This window comes from Hylobates moloch, unplaced genomic scaffold (genome assembly GCF_009828535.3).
Source record: "Hylobates moloch isolate HMO894 unplaced genomic scaffold, HMol_V3 SCAFFOLD_2, whole genome shotgun sequence".
NCBI lineage: Eukaryota > Metazoa > Chordata > Mammalia > Primates > Hylobatidae > Hylobates > Hylobates moloch.
The window spans coordinates 84,498,390-84,511,019 of NW_026652277.1; the positions used below are offsets into that span (position 1 = coordinate 84,498,390).

At 41.4% G+C, this 12,630-nt stretch overlaps 1 pseudogene; it reads left to right on the forward strand.

Annotated features, from left to right (window-relative positions):
• The window catches only part of LOC131382609 (acyl-CoA-binding protein-like), a 31,863-nt pseudogene extending 21,285 nt beyond the window's left edge, over positions 1-10,578 (forward strand).
• The last annotated feature ends 2,052 nt before the right edge of the window (positions 10,579-12,630 follow it).

The following is a 12,630-nucleotide window of genomic DNA, read 5'->3' on the forward strand; positions in this document are numbered from 1 at the left end:
TATGTTGAGTATCTGAACATTAAAAATAATATAAGCATAATGTATTGGATTGATTTCAAACACACCTGCTATATTAGTTTCCTGTGACTGCCATAACCAAATACCACAAACATGGTGACTTAAAACAACACAAATTGATTCTCTCACAGTTCAAGGCCAGAAGTCCAAAATCAAGATATCAGTGCTTCCTTCAGAGGCTCTAAGAGATTCTGTTCTTTGTCTCTTTCAGCATCTGACAGATGCCAGCATTCCTTGGCTTGTGACTGCATATGCCTCAATCTTCACATGGTTTTTCTTCTGCCTGTGTGGCTCTCCTTTGTGTGTCCCTTATAGGAACACTTGTCATTGGATGAGGGTCCCCCTAGATAAGACAGGTTGATATCCTCATCTCAAGATCTTTAACTTAGTTACATCTGCAAAGACCCCTTTTCCAAGTAAGGTAACATTCACAGGTTCCGGGAATTAGGACATAAGCATTTATTTGGGGGCCACTATTCAACCCAGTGTAAGGACCAAGAGTTTTTTGCATATCATATTTACTTGTGGCTTCTCTAATCAAGAGATGAGGGTAAACTGTATCTGGTCTGACCTTGGGACTTGTTTTGACCAACAGAATACAGCAGACATGACATTCTAGGACTTTTGGGTCCAGGCCTACAATGGTCACATAGCCTCTGCTTTTGATCAGAGGGAAAAACAGCTGCTATGTGAGGAAGTTCACTTATTGTCCTTGAGAGAGTGGCCACATGGAGAGAAAAAACCTCTGTTGCATGAGACACTATGGAGGGGTGTAGAAAGAAGCCCAGCCAGCCCCTGAACTACAGGTAAAAACTGGAAGAACAATGGGACTATTTATGGAAGTTAGAAGACCAGTAAGCAAATTATTATTGGAGGCTGGAGAAGAATGCCCAATATTAAGTAGTGAGGAAACATTTGAAAAAACTATTATGTGCAGAAATATAAAGATAGAAAACATACCTAAGGATTTTGTGGATCTGGCTAAGCAGGTTTCCAGGCAATTTTTTTTTTTTTTTTTTGAGACAGTCTCACTCTGTCGCCCAGGCTGGAGTGCAGTGGCGCGATCTCGGCTCACTGCAACCTCCACCTCCTGGGTTCACGTCGTTCTCCTGCCTCAGCCTCTCTAGTAGCTGGGACTACAGGCACCTGCCACCATGCCTGGCCAATTTTTTTGTATTTTTAGTAGAGACAGGGTTTCACCGTGTTAGCCGGGATGGTCTCGATCTCCTGACCTCGTAATCCTCCTGCCTCGGCCTCCCAAGGTGCTGGGATTACAGGCATGATCCACCGCACCTGGCCTCCAGGCAAAATTTTGCATGCGCAGCTGGCTTCTGATATGGTTTGTCTGTGTCCCCACCCAAACCTCATCTTGAATTGTAGCTCCCACAATTCCCACGTGTTGTGGGAGGAACCTGGTGGGAGGTAATTGAATTATGGGGCAGATCTTTCCTGTGCTGTTCTCGTGATAGTGAATAAGCCTCATGAGAGCTGATGGTTTTAAAAACAGGAGTTTTCTTGCACAAGCTCTCTTCTCTCTTCTCTCGTCTGCTGCCATGTGAGATGTGCCTTTCACCTTCTACCAGGATTGTGAGGCCACCCCAGCCACGTGGAACTGTGAGTCCATTAAACTTCTTTCTTTTGTTGCAAATTGCCCAGTCTTGGGTATGTCTTTATCAGCAGCATGAAAATGGACTAATTGGTACCAGTAGAGTGGGATGCCGTTGAAAAGATACCCAAAAATATGGAAGTGACTTTGGAACTGGGTAACAGCAGAGGTTAGAACAGTTTGGAGGGCTCAGAAGAAGACAGGAAAATGTGAGAAAGTTTGGAAGTTCCTAGAGACTTGTTGAATGGCTTTGCCAAAAATGCTGATAGCAATATGGACAGGCTGAAGTGGTCTCAGATGGAAATGAGGAACTTGTTAGGAACGAGAGCAAAGGTGACTCTTGTTATGTTTTAGCAAAGAGACTGGTGGCATTTTGCCCCTGCCCTAGAGAGTTGTGAAACTTTGAACTTGAGAGAGATGAGTTAGGCTATCTGGCAGAAGAAATTTCTAAGCAGCAAAGCATTTAAAAGGTGACTTGTGTGCTGTTGAAGGCATTCAGTTTTATAAGGGAAGCAGAGCATAAAAGTTCAGAAAATTTGTAGCCTGACAATTCGATAGAAAAGAAAACCCCATTTTCTGAGGAGAAATTCAAGCTGGCTGCAGAAATTTGCATAACTAACTAGGAGCCAAATGTTAATCCCCAAGACAATGGGGAAAATGTCTCCAATGTGTCAGAGGTCTTCATGACAGCCCCTCCCATCACAGGCCTGGAGGCCTAGGAGGAATAAGTGCTTTCATGGGCGGGTCCCAAGGTACCTGTGCTGTGTCCAGCCTAGGCTGTGGCTCAGGCTGTGGCTTCAGAGGGTGCAAGCCTCAAGCCCTGGCAGCTTCCATGTAGTGTTGAGCCTGCCAGAGCGAAGAAGTCAAGAAATGGGGTTTGGGAACCTCTGCCTGGATTCCAGAGGATGTATGGAAACACCTGGGTGTCCAGGCAGAAGTTTGCTGCAGGGGCAGGGATCTCATGGGGAACCTCTTCTAGGGCAGTGCAAGAGGGAAATGTGTGGTTGGAGCCCCTACACAGAGTTCCTACTGGGGCAACACCTAGTTGGGCTGTGAGAAGGAGGCCACCATCCTTTAGACCCCAGAATGACAGATCCATTGACAGCTTGTACCGCGCACCTGGAAAAGCCACAGACACTCAATGCCTGCCATGACAGCAGCCAGAAGAGGGGTTATACCCTGCAAAGCCACAGAGGCAGAGCTGCCCAAGACCATGGGAACCTACTTCTTTCATCAGCGTGACCTGGATGTGACACTTGGAGTCAAAGAAGATCATTTTGGAGCTTTAAGATTTGACTGACCCACTGGATTTCGGACATGCATGGGGCCTATAGCCCCTTTGTTTTGACCAATTTCTCTCATTTGGAATGGTAGTATTTACCCAATGCCTATACCCCCATTGTATCTAGGAAGTAACTAACTTGCTTTTGATTTTACAGGCTCATAGGTGGAAGGGACTTGCTTTATCTTAGATGAAACTTTGGACTGTGGACTTTTGAGTTAATGCTGAAATGAGTTAAGACTTTGGGGGACTGTTGGGAAGGCATGATTGGTTTTGAAATGTGAGGACATGAGATTTAGGAGGGGCCAGGGGCAGAATGATATGGTTTGGCTGTGTCCCTACCAAAATCTCATCTTGAATTGTAACTCCCATAATTCCCATGTGTCGTGGGAGGAACCTGGTGGGAGGTAATTGAGTTATGAGGGTGGGCCTTTCTTGTGCTGTTCTTGTGATAGTGAATAAGTCTCGTGAGATCTGATGGTTTTAAAAACGGAAGTTTCCCTGCACAAGCTCTCTTCTCTTGTCTGCCACCATGTGAGTCGTGCCTTTCACCTTCCACCATGATTGTGAGGTCTCCCCAGCCACGTGGAACTGTAAGTCCATTAAACCTCTTTTTTTTTGTTACAAATTGCCCAGTCTTGAGTATGACTTTATAGCAGGATGAAAACGGACTAATACAGCCTCTTATACCTACATATTATAAGATATTGCAAAAATGATATTGACTAAACAGGACTGATTCCATTTTCAAGTCAAATGTAGAGAAAATATTTCCAACTGAGGACTTGCTGAGTTGGAAAATAAAATATTTTCTCATTCCCACATTCTTGAGTTAGAAAAATGTTCTAAAAGTGAGAAAGGGCCCCAGGAAAAAGATAGAATTCAGGACATTGTCAATAAAACGTGGCCTTAGTGTAAAGATCAAATCAACAGTGTGGTTACAAGTTCCCTAATTTAACTCAGTGCCTCATCAACCCTCTTAGCTAGACAAAACAGCTTGTAAGAATTTTAAGAATATTGTTCCACAATGCTCTGACTCAAAGCCTGCATTAGAGAGGGGCTTGTCTTGAAGAGGTTTGTATGTGTGACTTTTTCACTTATAATAAGATTTATTTTGGATTTCGGATTTAGAATTTGATACACAGGAAGCACATTAAATTTTTTAAGGTATTATATCAGCTTGAACTAAAAAGGACATGGAAGGTGAAAAATGAAAAAAGGTCTTTTTTTTTCTATTTCATTTTTCTCTGGGTCCTCAATTTGCTTTGCAAAAGGTAGACTGGGACAGCTAGACGATGGCAAACATGGAAAATTTCCTGTGAACAAAGGAATATGATTCAGAGGGTGGAGCCCAGAGCCCTTCAAACAGAAGTATAAGCTATTAGAAGCAATGGATTAGGTAATCACTTCCATATAGCAAAACTGAACCTGAATCAAGAAACATTCCTTGCCTCCAGATTAGGGGACACGGATAAGATGAGCCTGGCTGTATTTCCGAATTTCTGTTGACTAGTGACTGCTTTGTGCCTTCATTTCTCCCTTTTATAAATCAATGTCTAATGTGGTTATTCTGGTCTGTGTTCACATTATATTGTTGGGCATGGAGGTACAGATAACTTGCATTTTTGCTTCACAGTTCATATCAAAAGGAGCTGCACTTACGAAATTTCATGCACATCTGTATGATCCCAACGTAGATCAAGAGATACTGGGCATAGGATTTGATATTATAATTTGTTGAGACTTTGGGAGTCTTTGGAACAGTTGACTATAGTTTGCATATGGAAGTAATGTGAATTTTTGTGGCCAGAGGGCAGACTGTGGGAGATTGTATGTAACTACAGCCAGTAAGAATTATTCATGCACTTGCCAGTTCTCTGACCAAGAGAGCACATCTGTTTACTCATACCTTGAATCTGCACTGAACTTGTGATTTTTTTTTTGACAAGTTTAATGCAGCAGAAGTCATATTCTTGGATTTTTGAGCCCAGACATTCAAATGTCATATAGCTTCTGTTTTCGCTCAGAGAAGAAACAAGCAGCTATATAAAGAATTCATGGCCGGGCGCGGTGGCTCACGCTTGTAATCCCAGCATGGATCACGAGGTCAGAGATCGAGACCACGGTGAAACCCTCTTACTAAAAAACAAAAAAATTACCGGCTGGTGGCGGGCCCTGTATCCCAAAAAAAAGAATTCATGTAAAGAGAGAGCGTGTGCAGAAAAAGAGGCCCCAGAGTATAAGAGCCTATGAAGGGAGAGATAGAGAGGATCAGCCAGGTCCCAGCCACTTCAGTCAAACATTTGAGAAACGTGACATGTGAGCAAAGCTATCATGGATTCTCCAGTCAATGCACATGTTGCAGAAATGAGCTTTCCCTTTTGAGCACTGCTTAAATTCCTGAACAGCAGAATTATGAGAGTTAAATGATTGTTTTAAGCCAACAGTGTGACGCAGGTTCACTGTGCACTGGTTACCAACTTGTCTGAATCCAGTGAGATAAAATAGTCACATACAACTTCCATGAAGCAGGCTTATTACTTACAGATAGGGAGCAAGGGACAATAGAAGCGTAAGATTCACTATGAGCCAGTCCCCTCTCTACAGGGGGCAGAGGGGTATCATACACCCATACCTAAGTAAATGTTTTATTTGAAAGAGTGCAGTTTACTGGGAATTACCAGCAGAGAAAAGAGAAGGTATTGAGTCCCTAGTAATTGTAGAGTTTACCAAAAGTAAATTGATGATTGCTATTAAATAAATTATGTATCACAAAACAACATCAAATAGTTGAATAAACACAATGACTGAGGAGTGACAGTGAGCAGGAGATTTGTGTCTCCGTTAAATAAAATAAAGATGATTTTTCTTGTAAATGGTCTTTTTGGAAAAACGATGCAAGTAAGCATAGACATTTTTGTCGCTTCTTCCTTGAAACCATGCACATATGCAACTGAGACACAGGCCATGATGCAGGTTAATAATGCAAATTATCAAGCTCATTCTCACTACTGAGAATCATAACGATAAAGAGAGAACACACATCTTAACCCATTGGAACTTCCTAGCATGGTTTCCAGTTAAATATTCTAGTTAAATAGATAAAAACCTTTGATAAAAAATTATTTCATAAGTTTGTCACTTGTATAAAATAACACACCTATGCCTTCAATATTTCTTATCGATACTCTCTTCTCTTTTCCTCTGCCAATATGTCATATTTCAATTTTGACATTTTAAACCCTTTGGTTTGATGAGGGGTTTTTCCACCCTGGAAAAATGTATGTAGTTGGGTTCAAGAAGAGTAAAAGGTTTGTTCTTGAGTACATTGGGAGGAAGCTGATAGTGGTGAGAGATAAGAGGAGAGCCACCAGAGGGTTATCCTGTAAGCAGGTGTGTTTTAGGAAAGAGAACATATGGAGGGTAAGGACCTGGATTCTTTAAAGAAATTATTTAATAATTTCAACTTTTATTTTAGGTTCGGGGTACATGTGCAGGTTTTTTACATAGGTATATTGTATGATGCTGAGGTTTAGGGTATGAATGATCCCATCACTCAAGCAGTGAGCATAGTACCCAATAGGTAGATTACTAGTGGTCTCCAGTGTCTACTGTTCCCATGTTTATGTCCATGAGTATCCAATGCTTAGGTCCCACAATGCTTAGTTCTCACTTATAAGGAAGAACATGCTGTATTTGGTTTTCTGTTCTTGCCTTAATTCACTTAAGAACCTGGATTCTTTAAAGCCACCCCCTCCGACCCCACCCAACATGGTCTCTTAGGGCAAGTCGGCATGTACTCTGATATACCCAGACTCATTTGAAGAGTGCTACTTTACATTATCTTACATTTGGTAATCAAGCTTTTTAATTGTTTATCCACAATGGGTTAATAGCTACTACGCTGTCATAGTCTGCAGTGTTGATGTATTCATTTCTGCCCAGGAAGGCGAGAATATTTTGTGTGATTCTCATTTTTGTGACTTTAAATTAGATGAGACTTCAAATTTACACATTTTCTTCCATTGCTCTGTGCTTTATTACATGGTTAAGTGCTTTAAGATTTATTAAATCCAGGTGTTTTATTTCTCAGTAATCACCAGAACTCACCTGATTTGATTATGCCAATCTGTTATTTTTAAGAATTGTTTTTTTAAATACTCTTTCCCAGTTAATATTGTATATGTGGCTTTCTTGATTTAAAAATATATTAAGAAATGTTGTAATTTTATGAAAGATCATTTGAAAAAGTCTACCAAAGCATTTTTTTTCCTTATGCTATAACAAAGCTTAATAACAAAGAACGTATTCTAGAGTAATATTTGGGGTAATTTCTAAAACACATTTCTTGCAGTGATCTCTACACTTTCCTCATGAATACAAAGCAATGTGTTTCTGTTTTTCTGGGCATAGAAGTGGATAGCACAATGACGTAACTCCTTATTCACAACATCCATTGCAGCTCCATATTAAAAACATTTTTGCTTAAATAATGAGCATTTTTGCTTATCCATAAAGAACCCACATGAGACACAAAAAAATGTTTTTCCCAGATGGTCCTTTTTGCATGAAAATTACTAACCCAGACATCAAAAGCAAACAATAAAGTGTTGAAATATGTAATTTGGGCCAAAACAACAGAGTCTTGAACTTCCACGGGCTTTGTGATTTTAAGAGAACAGCTGGGTGTGTGCAGGCAGTCAGCCCAGCTATGACTGTGCACCTCTGTTGTGTTTCTTTTTCTATACAGTCGCTATGGGTACAGTTTCCTTCTTTTGGAAATGGAAGCATGGTTATAATCATTCTTGAACTTGAGAAAGGCATAGGCATTTGCTTACCTTTTATAAAAGGGGGAAATCATTTTTAGTATTTATGGTGTAATCAGTTGTTTTTGTTTGCCTGCTATTCATTTGTGTTTTTGCTGGTAAAATAACCAATATGTTCCTTGGGGAACTACCCCTTTCTCCACAGACTCAGCCATGGGTGTCCCGCAAGACATATAGCCTCGATTTCAAGTTGTCTAGGAATCAGCCATGTGTAATCTAATCACAACCTCAGTCATTTCCTCAGGATACACCCACAGCGCTGGAGGTACTGGTCCAAGGAAGTTTTGGTATCAGCTGCGCACTAAGTCCAGAATGAGTGTTTCCTCCATCTGATTAAGGCCCTGACACTGAATCAGGGTCACCAATGCAGACTCTTCTCCCTTATCACAGATTCTATCTTTGGACTTAATTACCTTTACTGGTCATCTTCACCAGGGCTTTGGAGGCCCATCAGGCCATTTTGACAACTCTGAACTTGAGAGTGGGGGTCTGAGTTGGACACTCACTTGAGGAGGGCTGTGAGACACCATCTACTCAAAGGGCCAGAGCCCTGGTCTAGCTCCCACAAAGATCCAATTATCTCCCCTTATCAGCTCATGGACGGTTATTTCCTTTACATTTATATCACACAAGGAACTATTTGGGGATTCCCCCACCCACCCCGAAAAAGAAGCCAGCTCCAAAGGTAAGCTGACACCTCCATTATCAGAGACAGAAAACTATCAACAATTTCTAAGGAACCTGTTACCAGTTTAAAAGAAAATAGTACTATATATACATATATATAGTGCATCTTTAAAAGAATTAGGCAGAGTATACATATTTAATTTTAAAACTATGATGATTGCTTCCTGCTCCTCTCCTCCTCTACAGCCTCCCTGGAGTCCTTGCAAGCTGGCCAGGATGTCTCAGGCTGAGTTTGAGAAAGCCGTGGAAGACGTTAAACACCTTCAGACCACGCCAGGGGATGATGAGATGTGTTCATCTATGGCCACTACAAACAAGCAACTGTAGGCGACATAAATACAGAATGGCCTGGGATGTTGGACTCCAGAGGCAAGACCAAGTGGGATGCCTGGAATGAGCTGAAAGGGACTACCAAGGAAGAGGCCATGAAAGCTTACGTCAACAAAGTAGAAGAGCTAAGGAAAAAACAAGGAATGTAAGAGACTGGGTTTGGTTGCCAGCCATGTGTTTATCCTAAACTGAGACAGAGCCTTGTTTTTTCTAATACTGCAGATGATGGAAACTCAGGAAAATAACCAGTTAACCCAGCTCCTCAAGGCTGCTCACCACAGGGCTCTCATAGATCAGGAGCTAAAATGATTACTGACCTTCCTTGAGTGGTTTTTATCTGAGATCAATTAAAAGTGTATTTGTGTTAAAAAAAAAAAAACTATAATGAACACAGGTTTTGGATAATTAAGAAGCAACCTCAACAAGTTTCTGAGATCCATTATTATAGAAGTATGGAGTAACAATTAACAGGGCATTCTAGTTGACAGAAGCCTGAACACAAGATCATTTCTTGTATTTATTATGTATTTGCATGCACATTGCAAGAGCTGAAGAAATTCACTAAGTAGTCATAACCTTTGCTTTCTAGGAATTTCTAATACGACATTAAAAGAACGGCATTTTCATGGTCACCCCAGTGTAAACCTGACCCTCCCCATCATTACTAACATTCTTTCAGATGTCTGAATTTCCTCCCACTTTCACTGTGGGTATTGGGAGGGCAAAGAGTAGAAAACAACGACTTAGGGAATGCACAAACATGGAATTGGGATTTGCAAATCATATTCAGGAAGAGATAGCTTTGGCTAGAGCAAGAGTTTTAATGATTTAATGGTTTTTAATGTTTTTTTAAGGGCTCTGTTTAGATGTTTCGGGATTCTTTGAACTTCCCGTGGCACATGGGGAGTGGGCATCAAGTGGATGGGGCTGTGATGTTTTTAGACACTACAATGAACTGAATGAATGTTTATATTTCCCCCCAGACTCATATGTTCAAATCCTAACTCCAAATGTGATGGTATTAGGAGGTGAGGCCTTTGGAAAGTGATTAGATCATGAGGATGGAACCCTCATGAATGGGATTAGTGCCCTAAAGGAACCCCAATTACCTCTCTGGCTTTCTGCCATGTGAGGATACAATGAGAAGTCAGCTTTCTGCAACCTAGAAGAGGCCCCTCACCAGAACCCAACCTTGCTGGTACCCTGTGTTAGTCTATTTTTGCATTTCTACAAAGAAATACCTGAGGCTAGGTGATTGAAAAAGAAAATAAGTTTAATTGGCTCACAGTTCTGCAGGCTGTACAGGATGCATGGTGCTGGCATCTGCTTCTGGTAAGGAACTCAGGAAGCTTACAATCATGGCAGGAGGCAAAGAGGGAGCCAGTGTTATCATGTGTGAGAATGAGAGCAAGGGAGAGAGAAGGGGGAGGTCCCAGATTCTTTTAAACAACCAGATCTCACATGAACTAAGGGAGAACTCATTTACTACCAAGGGGATGGTGCTAAACCATTCCTGAGGGCTTCACCTCCATGATCCAGTCACCTCCCACCAGGCCCCACTTCCAACATTGGGAATCACTGTTCAACATAGATTTGGAGGGGACAAACTTTCAAACCATCTCATACCCTGACCTTGGACTTCCAGCCTCCAGACTATGAGAAATAGATATCTGTTGTTTATAAGCCACCAATCTATGGTGCCCTATTATAGCAGCCTGAACTGGCTAAGACAGATGCTATTTTTTCCATGTTCCAGGTTTCTTGCTCACCATCCTCATAATTTGGCACCTGCTTTTCTAGTTACGGATATATTAACAGCATATACTAGGAGGCTGTCAACTTAGGGCGTATCTTTTTTTTCGGCTCACTGCAAGCTCCGCCTCCCGGGTTCACGCCATTCTCCTGCCTCAGCCTCTCTGAGTAGCTGGGACTACAGGCACCTGCCACCACGCCCGGCTAATGAGACGGGGTTTCACCGTGGTCTCGATCTCCTGACCTCGTGATCCGCCCGCCTCGGCCTCCCAAAGTGCTGGGATTACAAGCGTGAGCCACTGCGCCCGGCTGGGCCTATCTTTTTAAAGTGACCTTGAATATGTTTTCCCTTATCTAGAAAGATCTCTATAGTGAGTTGTTTCAGATATGTGGGCTCTAGAACTAGACTGATGGATTCAAATACTGCCCTGCCACTTACTTGCTCTTTTACTTTGAGTAAGTTAAATAACCTTTCTGTGCCTTAGTTTTCTCATCAGCAAAATGAGGGTAATATTAGAATCTCTCTCATAAGCTTGTTATGAGAATTAATGCACTAATACAGGAATTGGCAAATTTTTTCCGTAAAGAACCAGATACTAAATAGTTTAGGCTTTGTGGACTATGTAGTCTCCTGTTGCAACTACTCAAGTATGCCCTTGTATTAAATAGAGTGGAAGCAGCCATGGATAATACCTGAATGACTTGGTGTGGCTATATTCCAATAAAATCTTACTTACAAAAACAGGCAGTGGGCTGAATTTGGCCTGCAGGATGTAGTTTGCCAATCCCTGGAATACTTGTGCACCAATACTTACGCCCATTGTAAGAACTCCAAAAATATTAGTTTTTTTTTTTTTAAATCATTGTGGTCATTGTCATCATCATCAGCAGCAGCATCATATACTCATACACTCATTCAACAAAGGATAATAAATCCTATGTGCTAATTTTACTGTGTAGTTCTCAGTGTTGTTCAGACTTTGCTACTTCTATGCATTTCCTACACTCAGGGCTCAGGTTCTCAAACCTTCCACTAAACTTCCTCTACTGGCAGACGGAGTAAAACTTCATCCCATGGTCCTGGGGCTGGCAATAGCCCTAAATGCAGAACATGCCTTTCAAGTGTCAGATTTTATCTTAAAAATCCATGTAGTGTTTGCATTTTACTCCTTAGTATATTTGTGTTTCCTTTAATACAAAAAAATGACGACTGAAACCATTCATCATTGAGTAAAACTGACCATGTTTACCAAGCATCTTCTGGTTTTCCATCACATGTACATTTATACAAATTTGAGAAACGATGCCTATGATAACAGGATCTTAAGCTTTGAAGTAGGTAATCTGCTTAGAGTTTAATAGCCTTGGTATTCTATGTGGGTATTAGATCTTTCTTAAACACAAAGAAAGGGAATAAAATTAGACAACATAGACACCAAAAAGTTCACTGAAAAATTTAGACAACTCCATTCATTGTCTTTCACTTGGCAGGTGACAAAGTACGTGTCTGGACTCCTGCAGCTCTGATCTTACCCTCATGGCTCAGGAGTGTTGATGACATCCAAGAAATCAGCATGTGCCCATTAAGTCATATAAAAAATAAAATTATAAAAAAATATGAAAAAGAGAGTGTGTGAAAGGGACTATGAGCTGAAGCATATAAAATTTTCAATATTTGACCATTTGTGGCAGTTTCTATGGTTCAACCTAATACTTCTCCAAAGCTTGTTAACCAGCAATGGGCATAGCACTGATTTTTAAGTGAAATATTACCACTGTAGGTCATAATAAGAATAGCACTTTTGGGGTGGGCACGGTGGCTCATGCCTGTAATCCCAGCACTTTGGGAGGCTGAGGTGGATGCATCAGGAGGTCAAGAGATCAAGACCATCCTGGCCAACATGGTGAAACCCCATCTCTACTAAAAACAAAAATTAGCCGGGTGTGGTGGTGTGCGCCTGTAGTCCCAGCTACTCAGGAGGCTGAGTCAGGAGAGTTGCTTGAACCAGAGGCAGAGGTTGCGGTGAGCCGAGATCGTGCCATTGCACTGCAGCCTGGCAACAGAGAGAGACTCCATCTCAAAAAAAAAAAAAAAAGAATAGCACTTTCAGACTCTGTTTAAAAAGTGC